At 47.9% G+C, this 26,488-nt stretch overlaps 11 non-coding genes and 2 pseudogenes across 11 annotated transcripts; all 13 read right to left on the reverse strand.

The window, feature by feature from the left end:
* Positions 1-295: 295 nt before the first annotated feature.
* LOC142269470 (U2 spliceosomal RNA) lies at positions 296-486 on the reverse strand. Its single transcript, XR_012734925.1, has one exon. It is a non-coding gene; the product is annotated as a U2 spliceosomal RNA (small nuclear RNA).
* A 1,385-nt stretch (positions 487-1,871) lies between these two features.
* On the reverse strand, positions 1,872-2,062 carry LOC142269471 (U2 spliceosomal RNA). The gene has a single exon (XR_012734926.1). It is a non-coding gene; the product is annotated as a U2 spliceosomal RNA (small nuclear RNA).
* Positions 2,063-11,648: 9,586 nt separating this feature from the next.
* LOC142269472 (U2 spliceosomal RNA) lies at positions 11,649-11,839 on the reverse strand. Its single transcript, XR_012734927.1, has one exon. It is a non-coding gene; the product is annotated as a U2 spliceosomal RNA (small nuclear RNA).
* A 1,387-nt stretch (positions 11,840-13,226) lies between these two features.
* On the reverse strand, positions 13,227-13,422 carry LOC142269511 (U2 spliceosomal RNA). Its single transcript, XR_012734960.1, has one exon. It is a non-coding gene; the product is annotated as a U2 spliceosomal RNA (small nuclear RNA).
* Positions 13,423-14,022: 600 nt separating this feature from the next.
* Positions 14,023-14,149, reverse strand: LOC142269460 (U2 spliceosomal RNA; annotated as a pseudogene).
* A 1,387-nt stretch (positions 14,150-15,536) lies between these two features.
* LOC142269475 (U2 spliceosomal RNA) lies at positions 15,537-15,727 on the reverse strand. Its single transcript, XR_012734929.1, has one exon. It is a non-coding gene; the product is annotated as a U2 spliceosomal RNA (small nuclear RNA).
* A 1,387-nt stretch (positions 15,728-17,114) lies between these two features.
* Positions 17,115-17,305, reverse strand: LOC142269476 (U2 spliceosomal RNA). Its single transcript, XR_012734930.1, has one exon. It is a non-coding gene; the product is annotated as a U2 spliceosomal RNA (small nuclear RNA).
* Positions 17,306-18,692: 1,387 nt separating this feature from the next.
* On the reverse strand, positions 18,693-18,883 carry LOC142269477 (U2 spliceosomal RNA). Its single transcript, XR_012734931.1, has one exon. It is a non-coding gene; the product is annotated as a U2 spliceosomal RNA (small nuclear RNA).
* A 1,387-nt stretch (positions 18,884-20,270) lies between these two features.
* LOC142269478 (U2 spliceosomal RNA) lies at positions 20,271-20,461 on the reverse strand. The gene has a single exon (XR_012734932.1). It is a non-coding gene; the product is annotated as a U2 spliceosomal RNA (small nuclear RNA).
* A 1,387-nt stretch (positions 20,462-21,848) lies between these two features.
* On the reverse strand, positions 21,849-22,044 carry LOC142269512 (U2 spliceosomal RNA). The gene has a single exon (XR_012734961.1). It is a non-coding gene; the product is annotated as a U2 spliceosomal RNA (small nuclear RNA).
* Positions 22,045-22,644: 600 nt separating this feature from the next.
* Positions 22,645-22,771, reverse strand: LOC142269461 (U2 spliceosomal RNA; annotated as a pseudogene).
* A 1,387-nt stretch (positions 22,772-24,158) lies between these two features.
* Positions 24,159-24,349, reverse strand: LOC142269479 (U2 spliceosomal RNA). The gene has a single exon (XR_012734933.1). It is a non-coding gene; the product is annotated as a U2 spliceosomal RNA (small nuclear RNA).
* A 1,387-nt stretch (positions 24,350-25,736) lies between these two features.
* Positions 25,737-25,927, reverse strand: LOC142269480 (U2 spliceosomal RNA). Its single transcript, XR_012734934.1, has one exon. It is a non-coding gene; the product is annotated as a U2 spliceosomal RNA (small nuclear RNA).
* Positions 25,928-26,488: the final 561 nt, after the last annotated feature.

A 26,488-nucleotide genomic window follows, 5' to 3' on the forward strand; every position in this document is an offset into this window, starting at 1 on the left:
GAATCCACTTTGTCCAAAAGGGATCTATTCCATTCAATTGCAAATGATCTAGATAAGACAGAGAACTGCAGCACGGGGACATAGCCGAGTTGGTCAGGTTGAGTGGTGATGAGTTTGCTATTTGGATGAATAAAGAAAGTCAAAAGTGTGAAAGATAAAAAACAAAAGGAGGAAGTGTGAAAAGTGAATGGGCCAAATTGAGGTGCATATGAAGACGTATGCTTTCTTCCAATTCATTAAATCGGGCTAATATGAATCAGGTGAATTGAGTTCTGCTTTTGGAAACTGGGTTAAGAAGGGGTGCACCGTTCCTGGAGGTACTGCAATACCAGGTCAATGCGTGGAGTGGACAGAGCAAGCTCTTTTTCCATCTCCCTGTTCTAAAAATCCATTTAATATATGGTCCCCAGATAGGGGACGTATCAGATATTAAACTGATAAGAACAGATACTACACTTGATCTTAGCCAAAAGGCCGAGAAGCGATAACCAGAATTGGTTTGGGCCTCGAGTGGCACCCTGGCCTATGCCGGACACATCTTAGGGAGAGAGAGCGAGAGGGAGACAAACCCACGCCTACACAAGACATTTTGTCACCCAAGCCAACCCTTGAAAAGGCTGCTTTGCAGAGCCAAAACAAGAAGAATGGTGCGTTTTGCAGCCGCCGCCCACTGCAATGAATCTGAATAACTCCTCCTTTAGGGCGCAAGCAACTCCCCTCCCCCTTGCAGTCTTTCCAATTCACGATACAAAAAGACGGACAGGACAGGTTGCCTGACTTTCCGTCACTGCCACCCTTTGCCATCCTTACCCGTAGAAAGCCCTTTCATCATCCCCAAACCCTAATCTTTTCCCTTTCCTTCCCAGCCCCCAAACCCTGCCCTCTGTACCTTTCTCACCACCCGCTTCCCTTCTCCTGTCATCCCCCTACCACCCGGGAAAAAACGAGATTGCCCCCTCCTTCCACTAGCCCACCCTCCCACCCAAAGAACAACTTCTTCTGCGCAGCTTGTTTTCTAGGCAGCAGCGCTATTGTGATGTCATCGGGGGGCATTGTGACAAGCCGCCAGTGTTCCGTCTCTTCATGTTGTGCACAGTTCAAACGGAAAATACATCAACAGGCAGACTACAGAAAAGCTTACTATCAAAGGTTAGAGGGGGGCTTTCTCAGAGGGCTTTTTACAGTTTTTCTATTCCCAATTAGCCGTTTAAGTGTACTTATTGAAAGTAGTAATTCTTTCATAGGCCGCCCTTTCTTAGTATTTGACGTTCCTTATATTGCGGTATGAGGCTTCGCAGTAGGTTGCAAACATTCATCACCCATGACTGTCCCCAATTGAGCTCAGAAGCTCAATGTCTATCATGACCTCTCTTTTAGAATGTCCAAGAGCAAGCAAACTATTCCTCCAGGAGAGGGCGCCAACAGACTACTAAAGAGATCATCATTACTCAAAGAAAACCCCAAAAACCAATGCATGATAGGAATAAACAGGTAACTTTCTTTGGAGTGGAAGCGGAGAGATCGCACCAGATGCCAATTCTAGATGTTATCACACCTGTGGTCACTGCAGCAGCAGGTGAATCCACTTTGTCCAAAAGGGATCTATTCCATTCAATTGCAAATGATCTAGATAAGACAGAACTGCAGCACGGGGACATAGCCGAGTTGGTCAGGTTGAGTGGTGATGAGTTTGCTATTTGGATGAATAAAGAAAGTCAAAAGTGTGAAAGATAAAAAACAAAAGGAGGAAGTGTGAAAAGTGAATGGGCCAAATTGAGGTGCATATGAAGACGTATGCTTTCTTCCAATTCATTAAATCGGGCTAATATGAATCAGGTGAATTGAGTTCTGCTTTTGGAAACTGGGTTAAGAAGGGGTGCACCGTTCCTGGAGGTACTGCAATACCAGGTCAATGCGTGGAGTGGACAGAGCAAGCTCTTTTTCCATCTCCCTGTTCTAAAAATCCATTTAATATATGGTCCCCAGATAGGGGACGTATCAGATATTAAACTGATAAGAACAGATACTACACTTGATCTTAGCCAAAAGGCCGAGAAGCGATAACCAGAATTGGTTTGGGCCTCGAGTGGCACCCTGGCCTATGCCGGACACATCTTAGGGAGAGAGAGCGAGAGGGAGACAAACCCACGCCTACACAAGACATTTTGTCACCCAAGCCAACCCTTGAAAAGGCTGCTTTGCAGAGCCAAAACAAGAAGAATGGTGCGTTTTGCAGCCGCCGCCCACTGCAATGAATCTGAATAACTCCTCCTTTAGGGCGCAAGCAACTCCCCTCCCCCTTGCAGTCTTTCCAATTCACGATACAAAAAGACGGACAGGACAGGTTGCCTGACTTTCCGTCACTGCCACCCTTTGCCATCCTTACCCGTAGAAAGCCCTTTCATCATCCCCAAACCCTAATCTTTTCCCTTTCCTTCCCAGCCCCCAAACCCTGCCCTCTGTACCTTTCTCACCACCCGCTTCCCTTCTCCTGTCATCCCCCTACCACCCGGGAAAAAAAGAGATTGCCCCCTCCTTCCACTAGCCCACCCTCCCACCCAAAGAACAACTTCTTCTGCGCAGCTTGTTTTCTAGGCAGCAGCGCTATTGTGATGTCATCGGGGGGCATTGTGACAAGCCGCCAGTGTTCCGTCTCTTCATGTTGTGCACAGTTCAAACGGAAAATACATCAACAGGCAGACTACAGAAAAGCTTACTATCAAAGGTTAGAGGGGGGCTTTCTCAGAGGGCTTTTTACAGTTTTTCTATTCCCAATTAGCCGTTTAAGTGTACTTATTGAAAGTAGTAATTCTTTCATAGGCCACCCTTTCTTAGTATTTGACGTTCCTTATATTGCGGTATGAGGCTTCGCAGTAGGTTGCAAACATTCATCACCCATGACTGTCCCCAATTGAGCTCAGAAGCTCAATGTCTATCATGACCTCTCTTTTAGAATGTCCAAGAGCAAGCAAACTATTCCTCCAGGAGAGGGCGCCAACAGACTACTAAAGAGATCATCATTAGTGATGAGCGAGCATGCTTGTCACTACTCGGTACTCGCACGAGTATCACTGTACTCGGGCTGCTCGGCGGGGACCGAGTAATCTCGCGATACTCGTGCTTTACTCGTGGTCTTCATTTCTGCATGTTGGCGCTCTTTTGAGAGCCAGCCCTCATGCAGGGATTGGCTGGCAGACCACTGCAATGCCACAGCCCTGTTAGTTGTGGAATTGCAGTGATTGGCCGGCCTGCACAGCGTCACCGAGCCTTTATATCGGCCGGCGCGCTGTGCTCTGCTCACAGCTATTCTGACAGTGAGTGTAGGGAGAGTGTCGCTGATTCAGGGAAAGCTTTGCGGCCCTTTATAGCTTTTTCAGTTGCAGGGCTGCAAACAGTGTGACCAAAAGTCCTTCTCAGGACTATTCTAGTTGTATACAGGCAGGCAGGGTATAGCCAGGTCGGAGTACAGTAGCAGAGTCCTTCTCAGGACTATTGTTGCTATATACAGGCAGGGTATAGCCAGGTCTGAATACAGGCTAGTGACCAAAAGAGTCCTTGTCAGGACTATTGTAGCAGTATACAGGCAGGCAGGCAGGCAGGGTAGTGGTGACCGTATACCAGCCTTCATATCTGGGGCTGGTGTACACAGTGTAAAACAGTCCAGATAGTGTCTGACTTGTCTGTACTGTAATTGTCGCTCCCCAAAAAAACCTGTTAGTAGGTTATTATTGCGTCCGTGCTTGGTTTTTAAAACCGCACGTGTGTGCCTGTTGGTGGCAGCGTACAGGTGCACTGGTGTGCGTTTACCAAACTATTATATAACGCACAAGTGTAGTGTATAATACACGTCAGTCAGCAGTGGCTGATAGTGTCAGAGTTCTTAATTTTTGCTCCTAAAACCTGTGTTAGGTTATTATTGCGTCCGTGCTTGGTTTTTAAAACCGCACGTGTGTGCCTGTTGGTGGCAGCGTACAGGTGCACTGGTGTGCGTTTACCAAACTATTATATAACGCACAAGTGTAGTGTATAATACACGTCAGTCAGCAGTGGCTGATAGTGTCAGAGTTCTTAATTTTTGCTCCTAAAACCTGTGTTAGGTTATTATTGCGTCCGTGCTTGGTTTTTAAAACCGCACGTGTGTGCCTGTTGGTGGCAGCGTACAGGTGCACTGGTGTGCGTTTACCAAACTATTATATAACGCACAAGTGTAGTGTATAATACACGTCAGTCAGCAGTGGCTGATAGTGTCAGAGTTCTTAATTTTTGCTCCTAAAACCTGTGTTAGGTTATTATTGCGTCCGTGCTTGGTTTTTAAAACCGCACGTGTGTGCCTGTTGGTGGCAGCGTACAGGTGCACTGGTGTGCGTTTACCAAACTATTATATAACGCACAAGTGTAGTGTATAATACACGTCAGTCAGCAGTGGCTGATAGTGTCAGAGTTCTTAATTTTTGCTCCTAAAACCTGTGTTAGGTTATTATTGCGTCCGTGCTTGGTTTTTAAAACCGCACGTGTGTGCCTGTTGGTGGCAGCGTACAGGTGCACTGGTGTGCGTTTACCAAACTATTATATAACGCACAAGTGTAGTGTATAATACACGTCAGTCAGCAGTGGCTGATAGTGTCAGAGTTCTTAATTTTTGCTCCTAAAACCTGTGTTAGGTTATTATTGCGTCCGTGCTTGGTTTTTAAAACCGCACGTGTGTGCCTGTTGGTGGCAGCGTACAGGTGCACTGGTGTGCAATTTCCAGAAACTTTGATATAACGCACAAGTAGTGAATATACACGTCAGCAGTGCACAGCATTGCAAAATGCGCAAGGGCATTGGCAAGGAACAAGGAAGTGGACGTGATGGTGGTGCAGGCAGAGGCCGAGGTCGTGGGCAAGCTCTAATTTCGCCACAACAAAGGGCCACATCTAGTCGCTCGCACGTCCTGTCCCAAATTCTTGGGGACCGCAGCAGTACACCGCTCTTGAACCAAGACCAGTGTCAACAGGTTGTTAGTTGGATAGCGGATAATGCTTCCAGTCAGATTGGCACCACCACAAACACTCTGTCTTCCACACGGTCAAGTGTCAGTAGCCGTGATACTGCACCGCACATTTCTGAACCTGATCCTCCTTCCTACCACCAGGCTGAGTACACGTCCTCCTCGGACATTAATGATCCCACACTTGGACACTCGGAAGAGCTGTTCACGTTTCCATTCACACATTCTGGCCTCTCGCCAGCTCATATTGAAGTGGGTCATGAGGAGATCGTCTGTACAGATAGCCAAATATTTGAGCAGCCACGTTCTCACGAAGTTGGCAACGTGTCTCAACAAGTGGTGGACGATGATGAGACACAATTGTCAGCAAGTCAGGAGGAGGAGCAGGGTGCGGAAGAGGAAGACGACGTGGTGGATGATCCAGTAACTGACCCAACCTGGCAGGAGGATATGCAGAGCGAGGACAGCAGTGCACAGGGGGAGGGAGGCGTAGCATCACAACAGGCAGTAAGAAGCAGGGTGGTGGTCCCAGGCAGAAGTCAGGCAACCGTTCCCCGTAACAACACGACGACACAAGGTGCCTGTACAAATGTTAGGTCTTCACGAGTCTGGCAGTTTTTTAAGTTGGATCCAGATGATTCAAAAAAGGCCATTTGCAACACCTGCCGTGCCAGCATCAGCAGGGGTACCAAAACTAGCAGCCTGACCACCACCAGCATGATCAGGCACATGTCAGCCAAGCACCCGACTTTGTGGGAAGTACAACAGAGTCGAGGAGCAGTGCTTGCTGATGTCACTGCTACGTCTTCGCTGGTTGTGCATGCGAGCCAATCCTCTGTCCATGCTGCCTGCGAACAAGCCTCCTCCACTCCTGCACCTGCAGTTGCCTACGCAGAAAGAACACCATCATCAAGCACGTCCTTGTCCCAGCGCAGCGTTCAGTTATCCATTCAGCAAACCTTTGAACGCAGGCGCAAATACACTGCCAACACCCCACATGCCACAGTTCTAAATGCTAACATTTCGCGACTGCTTGCGCTGGAAATGTTGCCTTTTAGGCTGGTGGAGACAGAAGCATTCCGTGACCTGATGGCGGCAGCTGTCCCACGTTACTCGGTCCCCAGCCGCCACTATTTCTCCCGGTGTGCCGTCCCCGCGTTGCATAACCACGTGTCACAAAACATCACACGTGCCCTGAACAACGCTGTTTCACCCAAAGTCCACCTAACCACAGACACGTGGACAAGTGCTTGTGGGCAAGGCCGCTACATCTCGTTGACGGCACACTGGGTTAATATTGTGGAAGCTGGGACCCAGTCTGAGCGAGGGACGGAACACGTCCTTCCCACACCAAGGTTTGCAGGCCCTACCTCAGTCAGTGTTTCACCCACACTCTACAGCTCCGGAATGTCATGCTCTTCAGCCTCCTCCTCCTCCTGCGCATCCTCATCCACTGTGCCCTCCACACCAGTCACAAGCTGGAAGCACTGCAGCACTGCCTCGGCGAAGCGGCAACAGGCTGTGCTGAAGCTAATCTGCATAGGTGACAAACCCCACAATGCAGAAGAGCTGTGGACAGCTCTGAAACAGCAGGCAGATCACTGGCTCACACCTCTGAACCTAAAGCCAGGAAAGGTCGTTTGTGACAATGGCCGGAACCTGGTGGCGGCTTTGAGGCGAGGCCAGCTGACACATGTTCCATGCGTGGCCCATGTGCTCAACCTCGTGGTTCAGCGGTTTATAAAGTCATACCCAGAGCTGTCTGATCTGCTGGTAAAAGTTCGCCGCCTGTCTGCACATTTTCGAAAGTCACCTACTGCTTCAGCCGGCCTTGCCGGCTTTCAGCGCCGTTTGCATCTTCCGGCTCACAGACTGGTGTGTGATGTCCCCACGCGTTGGAATTCAACTCTGCACATGTTGGTCAGGATATGTGAGCAGAAGAGGGCAGTTGTTGAGTACCTGCATCACCTAAGCCGTCGGGAAATGGGTCAAACTCCACACATAACACCTGAGGAGTGGAGATGGATGTCAGACCTATGTACCATCCTCCAAAACTTTGAGGACTCCACCAAGATGGTGAGTGGTGATGACGCCATTATTAGCGTCACCATACCGCTACTCTGCCTTCTAAAACGGTCCCTTTTGAAAAACAAACATGATGCATTGCAGGCGGAGCGCGATGAGTTGCAGCAAGAAACAGTAGTGGGTGTGGGTGATAACACACAGCCCAGCCTCGTCTCATCACAACGTGCAGTGGAGGACTATGACGAGGAGGAGGATGAAGACATGGAGCAACTCTCCGGCCAAATTGAGGATATGACATGCACACCAGTCATATCCTCGATTCAGCGTGGCTGGCCAGAGGACAGGGTAGATGAGGAGGAGGAGGAGGAGGAGGAGGAGGAGGACAGCATGTTCAGTCATCTTGTTGGTCAGGCTACTGAAGTCCTGGCTGTTAAGAGTCTGGCGCACATGGCTGACTTTATGGTAAGCTGCCTGTCTCGTGACCCTCGCGTTAAGAACATCTTGGCCGACAATCATTACTGGTTGGTAACACTGTTAGACCCACGCTACAAGGAGAACTTTTTGTCTCTTATTCCCGTGGATGAGAGGTCAACCAAAATGCAGCAGTTTCGGAAGGCCATACTCACGGAAGTAGGCAAAGCATTCCCCTCACAAAACGCTAGCGGCATAGGTCAGGAATCAGTGGACAACCGAGGCGTACAGCCGAGAGAGGCACAAGTCCAATCCGCCAGAGGTAGGGGAACAGTCTTTAAGATGTGGGACAGTTTTCTCAGCCCCTCACGTACCACAGCCCCTGAGGTGCGGGGTAGTGCCACAAGAAATCCTAAGTTTGCCCAGATGCTGAAGGAGTACCTTGCAGATCGAACAACTGTACTCCGACATTCCTCTGTGCCTTACAATTATTGGGTATCCAAGCTGGACACGTGGCATGAATTGGCTCTCTACGCCTTGGAAGTCCTGGCCTGCCCTGCTGCTAGCGTTTTGTCAGAGCGTGTTTTTAGTGCCGCAGGTGGAATCATTACAGATAAACGCACCCGCCTGTCAACTGAAAATGCTGACAGGCTGACTCTGATAAAGATGAACAAGGGTTGGATTGGGCCAGACTTCACCACACCACCAGCAAATGAGAGCGGAATTTAAAGTTTGCCATGTACCTCCACTCACCCATGGGTACACTTCTCGACTTTGGATAATCGCTGGACTGCTCCTCCTTCTCCTCATGCGCCATCATGATGACCGTTACAATAGTTAGGTCTTTGTTTCAGGTATACCCCCAGTGGTAAATTTTTTCGCCCATTCTTTGCAGAATGGACATTACAACGACAGGAGACCCGCTCCTTTGCAATGGGAACAATGTTTTGAGGCCCTCATGCACGTCTCTACCCAGGGACAACGTGGAGCCTCCCAATTTTTGGCTGCCCTGCCTAAGGGCTATACTGAAATACACCCACTTCCTTAAAATGGACACTTAATGTTTTGAGGCCCTCATGCACGTCTCTACCCAGGGACAATGTGGAGCCTCCCAATTTTTGGCTGCCCTGGCAAAGGGCTATACTGAAATAGACCCACTTCCTTACAATGGGCACTTCAGGTTTAAAGGCCATCATGCACGTCTCTACCCAGGGACAATGTGGAGCCTCCCAATTTTTGGCTGCCCTGCCTAAGGGCTATACTATAATACACCCACTTCCTGACAATGGACACTTAATGTTTTGAGGCCCTCATGCACGTCTCTACCCAGGGACAATGTGGAGCCTCCCAATTTTTGGCTGCCCTGGCAAAGGGCTATACTGAAATAGACCCACTTCCTTACAATGGGCACTTCAGGTTTAAAGGCCATCATGCACGTCTCTACCCAGGGACAATGTGGAGCCTCCCAATTTTTGGCTGCCCTGCCTAAGGGCTATACTATAATACACCCACTTCCTGACAATGGACACTTAATGTTTTGAGGCCCTCATGCACGTCTCTACCCAGGGACAATGTGGAGCCTCCCAATTTTTGGCTGCCCTGGCAAAGGGCTATACTGAAATAGACCCACTTCCTTACAATGGGCACTTCAGGTTTAAAGGCCATCATGCACGTCTCTACCCAGGGACAATGTGGAGCCTCCCAATTTTTGGCTGCCCTGCCTAAGGGCTATACTATAATACACCCACTTCCTGACAATGGACACTTAATGTTTTGAGGCCCTCATGCACGTCTCTACCCAGGGACAATGTGGAGCCTCCCAATTTTTGGCTGCCCTGGCAAAGGGCTATACTGAAATAGACCCACTTCCTTACAATGGGCACTTCAGGTTTAAAGGCCATCATGCACGTCTCTACCCAGGGACAATGTGGAGCCTCCCAATTTTTGGCTGCCCTGCCTAAGGGCTATACTATAATACACCCACTTCCTGACAATGGACACTTAATGTTTTGAGGCCCTCATGCACGTCTCTACCCAGGGACAATGTGGAGCCTCCCAATTTTTGGCTGCCCTGGCAAAGGGCTATACTGAAATAGACCCACTTCCTTACAATGGGCACTTCAGGTTTAAAGGCCATCATGCACGTCTCTACCCAGGGACAATGTGGAGCCTCCCAATTTTTGGCTGCCCTGCCTAAGGGCTATACTATAATACACCCACTTCCTGACAATGGACACTTAATGTTTTGAGGCCCTCATGCACGTCTCTACCCAGGGACAATGTGGAGCCTCCCAATTTTTGGCTGCCCTGGCAAAGGGCTATACTGAAATAGACCCACTTCCTTACAATGGGCACTTCAGGTTTAAAGGCCATCATGCACGTCTCTACCCAGGGACAATGTGGAGCCTCCCAATTTTTGGCTGCCCTGCCTAAGGGCTATACTATAATACACCCACTTCCTGACAATGGACACTTAATGTTTTGAGGCCCTCATGCACGTCTCTACCCAGGGACAATGTGGAGCCTCCCAATTTTTGGCTGCCCTGGCAAAGGGCTATACTGAAATAGACCCACTTCCTTACAATGGGCACTTCAGGTTTAAAGGCCATCATGCACGTCTCTACCCAGGGACAATGTGGAGCCTCCCAATTTTTGGCTGCCCTGCCTAAGGGCTATACTATAATACACCCACTTCCTGACAATGGACACTTAATGTTTTGAGGCCCTCATGCACGTCTCTACCCAGGGACAATGTGGAGCCTCCCAATTTTTGGCTGCCCTGGCAAAGGGCTATACTGAAATAGACCCACTTCCTTACAATGGGCACTTCAGGTTTAAAGGCCATCATGCACGTCTCTACCCAGGGACAATGTGGAGCCTCCCAATTTTTGGCTGCCCTGCCTAAGGGCTATACTATAATACACCCACTTCCTGACAATGGACACTTAATGTTTTGAGGCCCTCATGCACGTCTCTACCCAGGGACAATGTGGAGCCTCCCAATTTTTGGCTGCCCTGGCAAAGGGCTATACTGAAATAGACCCACTTCCTTACAATGGGCACTTCAGGTTTAAAGGCCATCATGCACGTCTCTACCCAGGGACAATGTGGAGCCTCCCAATTTTTGGCTGCCCTGCCTAAGGGCTATACTATAATACACCCACTTCCTGACAATGGACACTTAATGTTTTGAGGCCCTCATGCACGTCTGTATGCAGGGGCATTGGTGAACCTCACAATTTAGGACTGCCCTGGCAAAGGAAAATACTACAAAGACTCACTTCCTCAAAATGGGCACATTAGACTCAAGAGGCCTTCATGTACGTCTCTTCTCAGGGACATCGGAGTGCCACACAATGTTTTCACGTAAAATCTTTCATGTATTGATCTCAAAAAGTAACATACACCAGATCTATCTCACTATTGGGTATGTGCCCTTAACATTTCCGCCATGAAAAATCATTTTGGGGTCATTTTGGAAGGTTTTCTGGTGAGTCCGTAAAAATGGCGTAAAACGCGGACAAAATTGTTCACAGCTGTGACTTTTGAGTGATAAATGCTTCAAGGGGTCTTCCCCATGCTGTTGCCATGTCATTTGAGCACTCTTCTGAGACTTTTGTGACATTTTTAGGGTTTCTCCATGCTGCCGGGAGGTCATTTCACAAAAATACTCGGGTCTCCCATAGGATAACATTGGGCTCGTTGCTCGGGCCGAGTACACGAGTATCTTGGGAGGCTCGGCCCGAGCTTCGAGCACCCGAGCTTTTTAGTACTCGCTCATCACTAATCATCATTACTCAAAGAAAACCCCAAAAACCAATGCATGATAGGAATAAACAGGTAACTTTCTTTGGAGTGGAAGCGGAGAGATCGCACCAGATGCCAATTCTAGATGTTATCACACCTGTGGTCACTGCAGCAGCAGGTGAATCCACTTTGTCCAAAAGGGATCTATTCCATTCAATTGCAAATGATCTAGATAAGACAGAGAACTGCAGCACGGGGACATAGCCGAGTTGGTCAGGTTGAGTGGTGATGAGTTTGCTATTTGGATGAATAAAGAAAGTCAAAAGTGTGAAAGATAAAAAACAAAAGGAGGAAGTGTGAAAAGTGAATGGGCCAAATTGAGGTGCATATGAAGACGTATGCTTTCTTCCAATTCATTAAATCGGGCTAATATGAATCAGGTGAATTGAGTTCTGCTTTTGGAAACTGGGTTAAGAAGGGGTGCACCGTTCCTGGAGGTACTGCAATACCAGGTCAATGCGTGGAGTGGACAGAGCAAGCTCTTTTTCCATCTCCCTGTTCTAAAAATCCATTTAATATATGGTCCCCAGATAGGGGACGTATCAGATATTAAACTGATAAGAACAGATACTACACTTGATCTTAGCCAAAAGGCCGAGAAGCGATAACCAGAATTGGTTTGGGCCTCGAGTGGCACCCTGGCCTATGCCGGACACATCTTAGGGAGAGAGAGCGAGAGGGAGACAAACCCACGCCTACACAAGACATTTTGTCACCCAAGCCAACCCTTGAAAAGGCTGCTTTGCAGAGCCAAAACAAGAAGAATGGTGCGTTTTGCAGCCGCCGCCCACTGCAATGAATCTGAATAACTCCTCCTTTAGGGCGCAAGCAACTCCCCTCCCCCTTGCAGTCTTTCCAATTCACGATACAAAAAGACGGACAGGACAGGTTGCCTGACTTTCCGTCACTGCCACCCTTTGCCATCCTTACCCGTAGAAAGCCCTTTCATCATCCCCAAACCCTAATCTTTTCCCTTTCCTTCCCAGCCCCCAAACCCTGCCCTCTGTACCTTTCTCACCACCCGCTTCCCTTCTCCTGTCATCCCCCTACCACCCGGGAAAAAAAGAGATTGCCCCCTCCTTCCACTAGCCCACCCTCCCACCCAAAGAACAACTTCTTCTGCGCAGCTTGTTTTCTAGGCAGCAGCGCTATTGTGATGTCATCGGGGGGCATTGTGACAAGCCGCCAGTGTTCCGTCTCTTCATGTTGTGCACAGTTCAAACGGAAAATACATCAACAGGCAGACTACAGAAAAGCTTACTATCAAAGGTTAGAGGGGGGCTTTCTCAGAGGGCTTTTTACAGTTTTTCTATTCCCAATTAGCCGTTTAAGTGTACTTATTGAAAGTAGTAATTCTTTCATAGGCCGCCCTTTCTTAGTATTTGACGTTCCTTATATTGCGGTATGAGGCTTCGCAGTAGGTTGCAAACATTCATCACCCATGACTGTCCCCAATTGAGCTCAGAAGCTCAATGTCTATCATGACCTCTCTTTTAGAATGTCCAAGAGCAAGCAAACTATTCCTCCAGGAGAGGGCGCCAACAGACTACTAAAGAGATCATCATTACTCAAAGAAAACCCCAAAAACCAATGCATGATAGGAATAAACAGGTAACTTTCTTTGGAGTGGAAGCGGAGAGATCGCACCAGATGCCAATTCTAGATGTTATCACACCTGTGGTCACTGCAGCAGCAGGTGAATCCACTTTGTCCAAAAGGGATCTATTCCATTCAATTGCAAATGATCTAGATAAGACAGAGAACTGCAGCACGGGGACATAGCCGAGTTGGTCAGGTTGAGTGGTGATGAGTTTGCTATTTGGATGAATAAAGAAAGTCAAAAGTGTGAAAGATAAAAAACAAAAGGAGGAAGTGTGAAAAGTGAATGGGCCAAATTGAGGTGCATATGAAGACGTATGCTTTCTTCCAATTCATTAAATCGGGCTAATATGAATCAGGTGAATTGAGTTCTGCTTTTGGAAACTGGGTTAAGAAGGGGTGCACCGTTCCTGGAGGTACTGCAATACCAGGTCAATGCGTGGAGTGGACAGAGCAAGCTCTTTTTCCATCTCCCTGTTCTAAAAATCCATTTAATATATGGTCCCCAGATAGGGGACGTATCAGATATTAAACTGATAAGAACAGATTTTGATTTAATGAAGCTTTCCAAAGCACCGCAAAAAATGCATGACCGAAGTCACACCAAAAACAGTGCAAAGGCTAGGATTCGTGTGGACCCCTCCGTGAGGAGAGGGTCCCCAAAAATCAACCCCGTCCCTCCGAGCCAGAAGGCCACAGCAAGGGTCAGGGATCTTCGGTGCTCCCCCAAGCCGAAGCCTGGTTGAGCCTTGTCGTTGCTCCCAGCGTCCACCCAGGCATCTTACCCAAGTGGAGTAGAGAGCTACTAGTTGTTGGTTTCGCAGCCGAAACTGCCCGGACCGTCAACCGGTGTTGGTTTCTCAGCCCAAGGCTAACCGGACCTCCAACCGGGTGTTGGTTTCTCAGCCGAAGCTGACCCGGACCTCCAACCGGGTGTTGGTTTCTCAGCCCAAAGCTGAACGGACCTCCGACCATGATTATAAAAATTTCCCTTCCTAGCCAGAAGGCCGGGATAGAGCAATATGCTCAGAAAGTATGAAAGGGCAAGGTACGGTGTGCTACAGAGCCCAAGGCTCGCCGGGGTCCCAAGCCAGCAAGCTCAGACTCACTCCAGGGTCGTCAGTCCTGGGGCACATTGCACCATAGCCCCCACACTTACTCAGTCTAATAGCCTCGATCCTGGTAGGGCCATGTTTTCCTCTAGATGAATATACTATACATCAAGAGTACTAGCAAGCGCAACCTTCCAGTGTGCATTGCATCTGCCGAGCCTCACAGATACTACACTTGATCTTAGCCAAAAGGCCGAGAAGCGATAACCAGAATTGGTTTGGGCCTCGAGTGGCACCCTGGCCTATGCCGGACACATCTTAGGGAGAGAGAGCGAGAGGGAGACAAACCCACGCCTACACAAGACATTTTGTCACCCAAGCCAACCCTTGAAAAGGCTGCTTTGCAGAGCCAAAACAAGAAGAATGGTGCGTTTTGCAGCCGCCGCCCACTGCAATGAATCTGAATAACTCCTCCTTTAGGGCGCAAGCAACTCCCCTCCCCCTTGCAGTCTTTCCAATTCACGATACAAAAAGACGGACAGGACAGGTTGCCTGACTTTCCGTCACTGCCACCCTTTGCCATCCTTACCCGTAGAAAGCCCTTTCATCATCCCCAAACCCTAATCTTTTCCCTTTCCTTCCCAGCCCCCAAACCCTGCCCTCTGTACCTTTCTCACCACCCGCTTCCCTTCTCCTGTCATCCCCCTACCACCCGGGAAAAAAAGAGATTGCCCCCTCCTTCCACTAGCCCACCCTCCCACCCAAAGAACAACTTCTTCTGCGCAGCTTGTTTTCTAGGCAGCAGCGCTATTGTGATGTCATCGGGGGGCATTGTGACAAGCCGCCAGTGTTCCGTCTCTTCATGTTGTGCACAGTTCAAACGGAAAATACATCAACAGGCAGACTACAGAAAAGCTTACTATCAAAGGTTAGAGGGGGGCTTTCTCAGAGGGCTTTTTACAGTTTTTCTATTCCCAATTAGCCGTTTAAGTGTACTTATTGAAAGTAGTAATTCTTTCATAGGCCGCCCTTTCTTAGTATTTGACGTTCCTTATATTGCGGTATGAGGCTTCGCAGTAGGTTGCAAACATTCATCACCCATGACTGTCCCCAATTGAGCTCAGAAGCTCAATGTCTATCATGACCTCTCTTTTAGAATGTCCAAGAGCAAGCAAACTATTCCTCCAGGAGAGGGCGCCAACAGACTACTAAAGAGATCATCATTACTCAAAGAAAACCCCAAAAACCAATGCATGATAGGAATAAACAGGTAACTTTCTTTGGAGTGGAAGCGGAGAGATCGCACCAGATGCCAATTCTAGATGTTATCACACCTGTGGTCACTGCAGCAGCAGGTGAATCCACTTTGTCCAAAAGGGATCTATTCCATTCAATTGCAAATGATCTAGATAAGACAGAGAACTGCAGCACGGGGACATAGCCGAGTTGGTCAGGTTGAGTGGTGATGAGTTTGCTATTTGGATGAATAAAGAAAGTCAAAAGTGTGAAAGATAAAAAACAAAAGGAGGAAGTGTGAAAAGTGAATGGGCCAAATTGAGGTGCATATGAAGACGTATGCTTTCTTCCAATTCATTAAATCGGGCTAATATGAATCAGGTGAATTGAGTTCTGCTTTTGGAAACTGGGTTAAGAAGGGGTGCACCGTTCCTGGAGGTACTGCAATACCAGGTCAATGCGTGGAGTGGACAGAGCAAGCTCTTTTTCCATCTCCCTGTTCTAAAAATCCATTTAATATATGGTCCCCAGATAGGGGACGTATCAGATATTAAACTGATAAGAACAGATACTACACTTGATCTTAGCCAAAAGGCCGAGAAGCGATAACCAGAATTGGTTTGGGCCTCGAGTGGCACCCTGGCCTATGCCGGACACATCTTAGGGAGAGAGAGCGAGAGGGAGACAAACCCACGCCTACACAAGACATTTTGTCACCCAAGCCAACCCTTGAAAAGGCTGCTTTGCAGAGCCAAAACAAGAAGAATGGTGCGTTTTGCAGCCGCCGCCCACTGCAATGAATCTGAATAACTCCTCCTTTAGGGCGCAAGCAACTCCCCTCCCCCTTGCAGTCTTTCCAATTCACGATACAAAAAGACGGACAGGACAGGTTGCCTGACTTTCCGTCACTGCCACCCTTTGCCATCCTTACCCGTAGAAAGCCCTTTCATCATCCCCAAACCCTAATCTTTTCCCTTTCCTTCCCAGCCCCCAAACCCTGCCCTCTGTACCTTTCTCACCACCCGCTTCCCTTCTCCTGTCATCCCCCTACCACCCGGGAAAAAAAGAGATTGCCCCCTCCTTCCACTAGCCCACCCTCCCACCCAAAGAACAACTTCTTCTGCGCAGCTTGTTTTCTAGGCAGCAGCGCTATTGTGATGTCATCGGGGGGCATTGTGACAAGCCGCCAGTGTTCCGTCTCTTCATGTTGTGCACAGTTCAAACGGAAAATACATCAACAGGCAGACTACAGAAAAGCTTACTATCAAAGGTTAGAGGGGGGCTTTCTCAGAGGGCTTTTTACAGTTTTTCTATTCCCAATTAGCCGTTTAAGTGTACTTATTGAAAGTAGTAATTCTTTCATAGGCCGCCCTTTCTTAGTATTTGACGTTCCTTATATTGCGGTATGAGGCTTCGCAGTAGGTTGCAAACATTCATCACCCATGACTGTCCCCAATTGAGCTCAGAAGCTCAATGTCTATCATGACCTCTCTTTTAGAATGTCCAAGAGCAAGCAAACTATTCCTCCAGGAGAGGGCGCCAACAGACTACTAAAGAGATCATCATTACTCAAAGAAAACCCCAAAAACCAATGCATGATAGGAATAAACAGGTAACTTTCTTTGGAGTGGAAGCGGAGAGATCGCACCAGATGCCAATTCTAGATGTTATCACACCTGTGGTCACTGCAGCAGCAGGTGAATCCACTTTGTCCAAAAGGGATCTATTCCATTCAATTGCAAATGATCTAGATAAGACAGAGAACTGCAGCACGGGGACATAGCCGAGTTGGTCAGGTTGAGTGGTGATGAGTTTGCTATTTGGATGAATAAAGAAAGTCAAAAGTGTGAAAGATAAAAAACAAAAGGAGGAAGTGTGAAAAGTGAATGGGCCAAATTGAGGTGCATATGAAGACGTATGCTTTCTTCCAATTCATTAAATCGGGCTAATATGAATCAGGTGAATTGAGTTCTGCTTTTGGAAACTGGGTTAAGAAGGGGTGCACCGTTCCTGGAGGTACTGCAATACCAGGTCAATGCGTGGAGTGGACAGAGCAAGCTCTTTTTCCATCTCCCTGTTCTAAAAATCCATTTAATATATGGTCCCCAGATAGGGGACGTATCAGATATTAAACTGATAAGAACAGATACTACACTTGATCTTAGCCAAAAGGCCGAGAAGCGATAACCAGAATTGGTTTGGGCCTCGAGTGGCACCCTGGCCTATGCCGGACACATCTTAGGGAGAGAGAGCGAGAGGGAGACAAACCCACGCCTACACAAGACATTTTGTCACCCAAGCCAACCCTTGAAAAGGCTGCTTTGCAGAGCCAAAACAAGAAGAATGGTGCGTTTTGCAGCCGCCGCCCACTGCAATGAATCTGAATAACTCCTCCTTTAGGGCGCAAGCAACTCCCCTCCCCCTTGCAGTCTTTCCAATTCACGATACAAAAAGACGGACAGGACAGGTTGCCTGACTTTCCGTCACTGCCACCCTTTGCCATCCTTACCCGTAGAAAGCCCTTTCATCATCCCCAAACCCTAATCTTTTCCCTTTCCTTCCCAGCCCCCAAACCCTGCCCTCTGTACCTTTCTCACCACCCGCTTCCCTTCTCCTGTCATCCCCCTACCACCCGGGAAAAAAAGAGATTGCCCCCTCCTTCCACTAGCCCACCCTCCCACCCAAAGAACAACTTCTTCTGCGCAGCTTGTTTTCTAGGCAGCAGCGCTATTGTGATGTCATCGGGGGGCATTGTGACAAGCCGCCAGTGTTCCGTCTCTTCATGTTGTGCACAGTTCAAACGGAAAATACATCAACAGGCAGACTACAGAAAAGCTTACTATCAAAGGTTAGAGGGGGGCTTTCTCAGAGGGCTTTTTACAGTTTTTCTATTCCCAATTAGCCGTTTAAGTGTACTTATTGAAAGTAGTAATTCTTTCATAGGCCGCCCTTTCTTAGTATTTGACGTTCCTTATATTGCGGTATGAGGCTTCGCAGTAGGTTGCAAACATTCATCACCCATGACTGTCCCCAATTGAGCTCAGAAGCTCAATGTCTATCATGACCTCTCTTTTAGAATGTCCAAGAGCAAGCAAACTATTCCTCCAGGAGAGGGCGCCAACAGACTACTAAAGAGATCATCATTACTCAAAGAAAACCCCAAAAACCAATGCATGATAGGAATAAACAGGTAACTTTCTTTGGAGTGGAAGCGGAGAGATCGCACCAGATGCCAATTCTAGATGTTATCACACCTGTGGTCACTGCAGCAGCAGGTGAATCCACTTTGTCCAAAAGGGATCTATTCCATTCAATTGCAAATGATCTAGATAAGACAGAGAACTGCAGCACGGGGACATAGCCGAGTTGGTCAGGTTGAGTGGTGATGAGTTTGCTATTTGGATGAATAAAGAAAGTCAAAAGTGTGAAAGATAAAAAACAAAAGGAGGAAGTGTGAAAAGTGAATGGGCCAAATTGAGGTGCATATGAAGACGTATGCTTTCTTCCAATTCATTAAATCGGGCTAATATGAATCAGGTGAATTGAGTTCTGCTTTTGGAAACTGGGTTAAGAAGGGGTGCACCGTTCCTGGAGGTACTGCAATACCAGGTCAATGCGTGGAGTGGACAGAGCAAGCTCTTTTTCCATCTCCCTGTTCTAAAAATCCATTTAATATATGGTCCCCAGATAGGGGACGTATCAGATATTAAACTGATAAGAACAGATACTACACTTGATCTTAGCCAAAAGGCCGAGAAGCGATAACCAGAATTGGTTTGGGCCTCGAGTGGCACCCTGGCCTATGCCGGACACATCTTAGGGAGAGAGAGCGAGAGGGAGACAAACCCACGCCTACACAAGACATTTTGTCACCCAAGCCAACCCTTGAAAAGGCTGCTTTGCAGAGCCAAAACAAGAAGAATGGTGCGTTTTGCAGCCGCCGCCCACTGCAATGAATCTGAATAACTCCTCCTTTAGGGCGCAAGCAACTCCCCTCCCCCTTGCAGTCTTTCCAATTCACGATACAAAAAGACGGACAGGACAGGTTGCCTGACTTTCCGTCACTGCCACCCTTTGCCATCCTTACCCGTAGAAAGCCCTTTCATCATCCCCAAACCCTAATCTTTTCCCTTTCCTTCCCAGCCCCCAAACCCTGCCCTCTGTACCTTTCTCACCACCCGCTTCCCTTCTCCTGTCATCCCCCTACCACCCGGGAAAAAAAGAGATTGCCCCCTCCTTCCACTAGCCCACCCTCCCACCCAAAGAACAACTTCTTCTGCGCAGCTTGTTTTCTAGGCAGCAGCGCTATTGTGATGTCATCGGGGGGCATTGTGACAAGCCGCCAGTGTTCCGTCTCTTCATGTTGTGCACAGTTCAAACGGAAAATACATCAACAGGCAGACTACAGAAAAGCTTACTATCAAAGGTTAGAGGGGGGCTTTCTCAGAGGGCTTTTTACAGTTTTTCTATTCCCAATTAGCCGTTTAAGTGTACTTATTGAAAGTAGTAATTCTTTCATAGGCCGCCCTTTCTTAGTATTTGACGTTCCTTATATTGCGGTATGAGGCTTCGCAGTAGGTTGCAAACATTCATCACCCATGACTGTCCCCAATTGAGCTCAGAAGCTCAATGTCTATCATGACCTCTCTTTTAGAATGTCCAAGAGCAAGCAAACTATTCCTCCAGGAGAGGGCGCCAACAGACTACTAAAGAGATCATCATTACTCAAAGAAAACCCCAAAAACCAATGCATGATAGGAATAAACAGGTAACTTTCTTTGGAGTGGAAGCGGAGAGATCGCACCAGATGCCAATTCTAGATGTTATCACACCTGTGGTCACTGCAGCAGCAGGTGAATCCACTTTGTCCAAAAGGGATCTATTCCATTCAATTGCAAATGATCTAGATAAGACAGAGAACTGCAGCACGGGGACATAGCCGAGTTGGTCAGGTTGAGTGGTGATGAGTTTGCTATTTGGATGAATAAAGAAAGTCAAAAGTGTGAAAGATAAAAAACAAAAGGAGGAAGTGTGAAAAGTGAATGGGCCAAATTGAGGTGCATATGAAGACGTATGCTTTCTTCCAATTCATTAAATCGGGCTAATATGAATCAGGTGAATTGAGTTCTGCTTTTGGAAACTGGGTTAAGAAGGGGTGCACCGTTCCTGGAGGTACTGCAATACCAGGTCAATGCGTGGAGTGGACAGAGCAAGCTCTTTTTCCATCTCCCTGTTCTAAAAATCCATTTAATATATGGTCCCCAGATAGGGGACGTATCAGATATTAAACTGATAAGAACAGATACTACACTTGATCTTAGCCAAAAGGCCGAGAAGCGATAACCAGAATTGGTTTGGGCCTCGAGTGGCACCCTGGCCTATGCCGGACACATCTTAGGGAGAGAGAGCGAGAGGGAGACAAACCCACGCCTACACAAGACATTTTGTCACCCAAGCCAACCCTTGAAAAGGCTGCTTTGCAGAGCCAAAACAAGAAGAATGGTGCGTTTTGCAGCCGCCGCCCACTGCAATGAATCTGAATAACTCCTCCTTTAGGGCGCAAGCAACTCCCCTCCCCCTTGCAGTCTTTCCAATTCACGATACAAAAAGACGGACAGGACAGGTTGCCTGACTTTCCGTCACTGCCACCCTTTGCCATCCTTACCCGTAGAAAGCCCTTTCATCATCCCCAAACCCTAATCTTTTCCCTTTCCTTCCCAGCCCCCAAACCCTGCCCTCTGTACCTTTCTCACCACCCGCTTCCCTTCTCCTGTCATCCCCCTACCACCCGGGAAAAAAAGAGATTGCCCCCTCCTTCCACTAGCCCACCCTCCCACCCAAAGAACAACTTCTTCTGCGCAGCTTGTTTTCTAGGCAGCAGCGCTATTGTGATGTCATCGGGGGGCATTGTGACAAGCCGCCAGTGTTCCGTCTCTTCATGTTGTGCACAGTTCAAACGGAAAATACATCAACAGGCAGACTACAGAAAAGCTTACTATCAAAGGTTAGAGGGGGGCTTTCTCAGAGGGCTTTTTACAGTTTTTCTATTCCCAATTAGCCGTTTAAGTGTACTTATTGAAAGTAGTAATTCTTTCATAGGCCGCCCTTTCTTAGTATTTGACGTTCCTTATATTGCGGTATGAGGCTTCGCAGTAGGTTGCAAACATTCATCACCCATGACTGTCCCCAATTGAGCTCAGAAGCTCAATGTCTATCATGACCTCTCTTTTAGAATGTCCAAGAGCAAGCAAACTATTCCTCCAGGAGAGGGCGCCAACAGACTACTAAAGAGATCATCATTACTCAAAGAAAACCCCAAAAACCAATGCATGATAGGAATAAACAGGTAACTTTCTTTGGAGTGGAAGCGGAGAGATCGCACCAGATGCCAATTCTAGATGTTATCACACCTGTGGTCACTGCAGCAGCAGGTGAATCCACTTTGTCCAAAAGGGATCTATTCCATTCAATTGCAAATGATCTAGATAAGACAGAGAACTGCAGCACGGGGACATAGCCGAGTTGGTCAGGTTGAGTGGTGATGAGTTTGCTATTTGGATGAATAAAGAAAGTCAAAAGTGTGAAAGATAAAAAACAAAAGGAGGAAGTGTGAAAAGTGAATGGGCCAAATTGAGGTGCATATGAAGACGTATGCTTTCTTCCAATTCATTAAATCGGGCTAATATGAATCAGGTGAATTGAGTTCTGCTTTTGGAAACTGGGTTAAGAAGGGGTGCACCGTTCCTGGAGGTACTGCAATACCAGGTCAATGCGTGGAGTGGACAGAGCAAGCTCTTTTTCCATCTCCCTGTTCTAAAAATCCATTTAATATATGGTCCCCAGATAGGGGACGTATCAGATATTAAACTGATAAGAACAGATTTTGATTTAATGAAGCTTTCCAAAGCACCGCAAAAAATGCATGACCGAAGTCACACCAAAAACAGTGCAAAGGCTAGGATTCGTGTGGACCCCTCCGTGAGGAGAGGGTCCCCAAAAATCAACCCCGTCCCTCCGAGCCAGAAGGCCACAGCAAGGGTCAGGGATCTTCGGTGCTCCCCCAAGCCGAAGCCTGGTTGAGCCTTGTCGTTGCTCCCAGCGTCCACCCAGGCATCTTACCCAAGTGGAGTAGAGAGCTACTAGTTGTTGGTTTCGCAGCCGAAACTGCCCGGACCGTCAACCGGTGTTGGTTTCTCAGCCCAAGGCTAACCGGACCTCCAACCGGGTGTTGGTTTCTCAGCCGAAGCTGACCCGGACCTCCAACCGGGTGTTGGTTTCTCAGCCCAAAGCTGAACGGACCTCCGACCATGATTATAAAAATTTCCCTTCCTAGCCAGAAGGCCGGGATAGAGCAATATGCTCAGAAAGTATGAAAGGGCAAGGTACGGTGTGCTACAGAGCCCAAGGCTCGCCGGGGTCCCAAGCCAGCAAGCTCAGACTCACTCCAGGGTCGTCAGTCCTGGGGCACATTGCACCATAGCCCCCACACTTACTCAGTCTAATAGCCTCGATCCTGGTAGGGCCATGTTTTCCTCTAGATGAATATACTATACATCAAGAGTACTAGCAAGCGCAACCTTCCAGTGTGCATTGCATCTGCCGAGCCTCACAGATACTACACTTGATCTTAGCCAAAAGGCCGAGAAGCGATAACCAGAATTGGTTTGGGCCTCGAGTGGCACCCTGGCCTATGCCGGACACATCTTAGGGAGAGAGAGCGAGAGGGAGACAAACCCACGCCTACACAAGACATTTTGTCACCCAAGCCAACCCTTGAAAAGGCTGCTTTGCAGAGCCAAAACAAGAAGAATGGTGCGTTTTGCAGCCGCCGCCCACTGCAATGAATCTGAATAACTCCTCCTTTAGGGCGCAAGCAACTCCCCTCCCCCTTGCAGTCTTTCCAATTCACGATACAAAAAGACGGACAGGACAGGTTGCCTGACTTTCCGTCACTGCCACCCTTTGCCATCCTTACCCGTAGAAAGCCCTTTCATCATCCCCAAACCCTAATCTTTTCCCTTTCCTTCCCAGCCCCCAAACCCTGCCCTCTGTACCTTTCTCACCACCCGCTTCCCTTCTCCTGTCATCCCCCTACCACCCGGGAAAAAAAGAGATTGCCCCCTCCTTCCACTAGCCCACCCTCCCACCCAAAGAACAACTTCTTCTGCGCAGCTTGTTTTCTAGGCAGCAGCGCTATTGTGATGTCATCGGGGGGCATTGTGACAAGCCGCCAGTGTTCCGTCTCTTCATGTTGTGCACAGTTCAAACGGAAAATACATCAACAGGCAGACTACAGAAAAGCTTACTATCAAAGGTTAGAGGGGGGCTTTCTCAGAGGGCTTTTTACAGTTTTTCTATTCCCAATTAGCCGTTTAAGTGTACTTATTGAAAGTAGTAATTCTTTCATAGGCCGCCCTTTCTTAGTATTTGACGTTCCTTATATTGCGGTATGAGGCTTCGCAGTAGGTTGCAAACATTCATCACCCATGACTGTCCCCAATTGAGCTCAGAAGCTCAATGTCTATCATGACCTCTCTTTTAGAATGTCCAAGAGCAAGCAAACTATTCCTCCAGGAGAGGGCGCCAACAGACTACTAAAGAGATCATCATTACTCAAAGAAAACCCCAAAAACCAATGCATGATAGGAATAAACAGGTAACTTTCTTTGGAGTGGAAGCGGAGAGATCGCACCAGATGCCAATTCTAGATGTTATCACACCTGTGGTCACTGCAGCAGCAGGTGAATCCACTTTGTCCAAAAGGGATCTATTCCATTCAATTGCAAATGATCTAGATAAGACAGAGAACTGCAGCACGGGGACATAGCCGAGTTGGTCAGGTTGAGTGGTGATGAGTTTGCTATTTGGATGAATAAAGAAAGTCAAAAGTGTGAAAGATAAAAAACAAAAGGAGGAAGTGTGAAAAGTGAATGGGCCAAATTGAGGTGCATATGAAGACGTATGCTTTCTTCCAATTCATTAAATCGGGCTAATATGAATCAGGTGAATTGAGTTCTGCTTTTGGAAACTGGGTTAAGAAGGGGTGCACCGTTCCTGGAGGTACTGCAATACCAGGTCAATGCGTGGAGTGGACAGAGCAAGCTCTTTTTCCATCTCCCTGTTCTAAAAATCCATTTAATATATGGTCCCCAGATAGGGGACGTATCAGATATTAAACTGATAAGAACAGATACTACACTTGATCTTAGCCAAAAGGCCGAGAAGCGATAACCAGAATTGGTTTGGGCCTCGAGTGGCACCCTGGCCTATGCCGGACACATCTTAGGGAGAGAGAGCGAGAGGGAGACAAACCCACGCCTACACAAGACATTTTGTCACCCAAGCCAACCCTTGAAAAGGCTGCTTTGCAGAGCCAAAACAAGAAGAATGGTGCGTTTTGCAGCCGCCGCCCACTGCAATGAATCTGAATAACTCCTCCTTTAGGGCGCAAGCAACTCCCCTCCCCCTTGCAGTCTTTCCAATTCACGATACAAAAAGACGGACAGGACAGGTTGCCTGACTTTCCGTCACTGCCACCCTTTGCCATCCTTACCCGTAGAAAGCCCTTTCATCATCCCCAAACCCTAATCTTTTCCCTTTCCTTCCCAGCCCCCAAACCCTGCCCTCTGTACCTTTCTCACCACCCGCTTCCCTTCTCCTGTCATCCCCCTACCACCCGGGAAAAAAAGAGATTGCCCCCTCCTTCCACTAGCCCACCCTCCCACCCAAAGAACAACTTCTTCTGCGCAGCTTGTTTTCTAGGCAGCAGCGCTATTGTGATGTCATCGGGGGGCATTGTGACAAGCCGCCAGTGTTCCGTCTCTTCATGTTGTGCACAGTTCAAACGGAAAATACATCAACAGGCAGACTACAGAAAAGCTTACTATCAAAGGTTAGAGGGGGGCTTTCTCAGAGGGCTTTTTACAGTTTTTCTATTCCCAATTAGCCGTTTAAGTGTACTTATTGAAAGTAGTAATTCTTTCATAGGCCGCCCTTTCTTAGTATTTGACGTTCCTTATATTGCGGTATGAGGCTTCGCAGTAGGTTGCAAACATTCATCACCCATGACTGTCCCCAATTGAGCTCAGAAGCTCAATGTCTATCATGACCTCTCTTTTAGAATGTCCAAGAGCAAGCAAACTATTCCTCCAGGAGAGGGCGCCAACAGACTACTAAAGAGATCATCATTACTCAAAGAAAACCCCAAAAACCAATGCATGATAGGAATAAACAGGTAACTTTCTTTGGAGTGGAAGCGGAGAGATCGCACCAGATGCCAATTCTAGATGTTATCACACCTGTGGTCACTGCAGCAGCAGGTGAATCCACTTTGTCCAAAAGGGATCTATTCCATTCAATTGCAAATGATCTAGATAAGACAGAGAACTGCAGCACGGGGACATAGCCGAGTTGGTCAGGTTGAGTGGTGATGAGTTTGCTATTTGGATGAATAAAGAAAGTCAAAAGTGTGAAAGATAAAAAACAAAAGGAGGAAGTGTGAAAAGTGAATGGGCCAAATTGAGGTGCATATGAAGACGTATGCTTTCTTCCAATTCATTAAATCGGGCTAATATGAATCAGGTGAATTGAGTTCTGCTTTTGGAAACTGGGTTAAGAAGGGGTGCACCGTTCCTGGAGGTACTGCAATACCAGGTCAATGCGTGGAGTGGACAGAGCAAGCTCTTTTTCCATCTCCCTGTTCTAAAAATCCATTTAATATATGGTCCCCAGATAGGGGACGTATCAGATATTAAACTGATAAGAACAGATACTACACTTGATCTTAGCCAAAAGGCCGAGAAGCGATAACCAGAATTGGTTTGGGCCTCGAGTGGCACCCTGGCCTATGCCGGACACATCTTAGGGAGAGAGAGCGAGAGGGAGACAAACCCACGCCTACACAAGACATTTTGTCACCCAAGCCAACCCTTGAAAAGGCTGCTTTGCAGAGCCAAAACAAGAAGAATGGTGCGTTTTGCAGCCGCCGCCCACTGCAATGAATCTGAATAACTCCTCCTTTAGGGCGCAAGCAACTCCCCTCCCCCTTGCAGTCTTTCCAATTCACGATACAAAAAGACGGACAGGACAGGTTGCCTGACTTTCCGTCACTGCCACCCTTTGCCATCCTTACCCGTAGAAAGCCCTTTCATCATCCCCAAACCCTAATCTTTTCCCTTTCCTTCCCAGCCCCCAAACCCTGCCCTCTGTACCTTTCTCACCACCCGCTTCCCTTCTCCTGTCATCCCCCTACCACCCGGGAAAAAAAGAGATTGCCCCCTCCTTCCACTAGCCCACCCTCCCACCCAAAGAACAACTTCTTCTGCGCAGCTTGTTTTCTAGGCAGCAGCGCTATTGTGATGTCATCGGG

This window comes from Anomaloglossus baeobatrachus, unplaced genomic scaffold, assembly GCF_048569485.1.
Source record: "Anomaloglossus baeobatrachus isolate aAnoBae1 unplaced genomic scaffold, aAnoBae1.hap1 Scaffold_3206, whole genome shotgun sequence".
Classification (NCBI taxonomy): Eukaryota; Metazoa; Chordata; class Amphibia; order Anura; family Aromobatidae; genus Anomaloglossus; species Anomaloglossus baeobatrachus.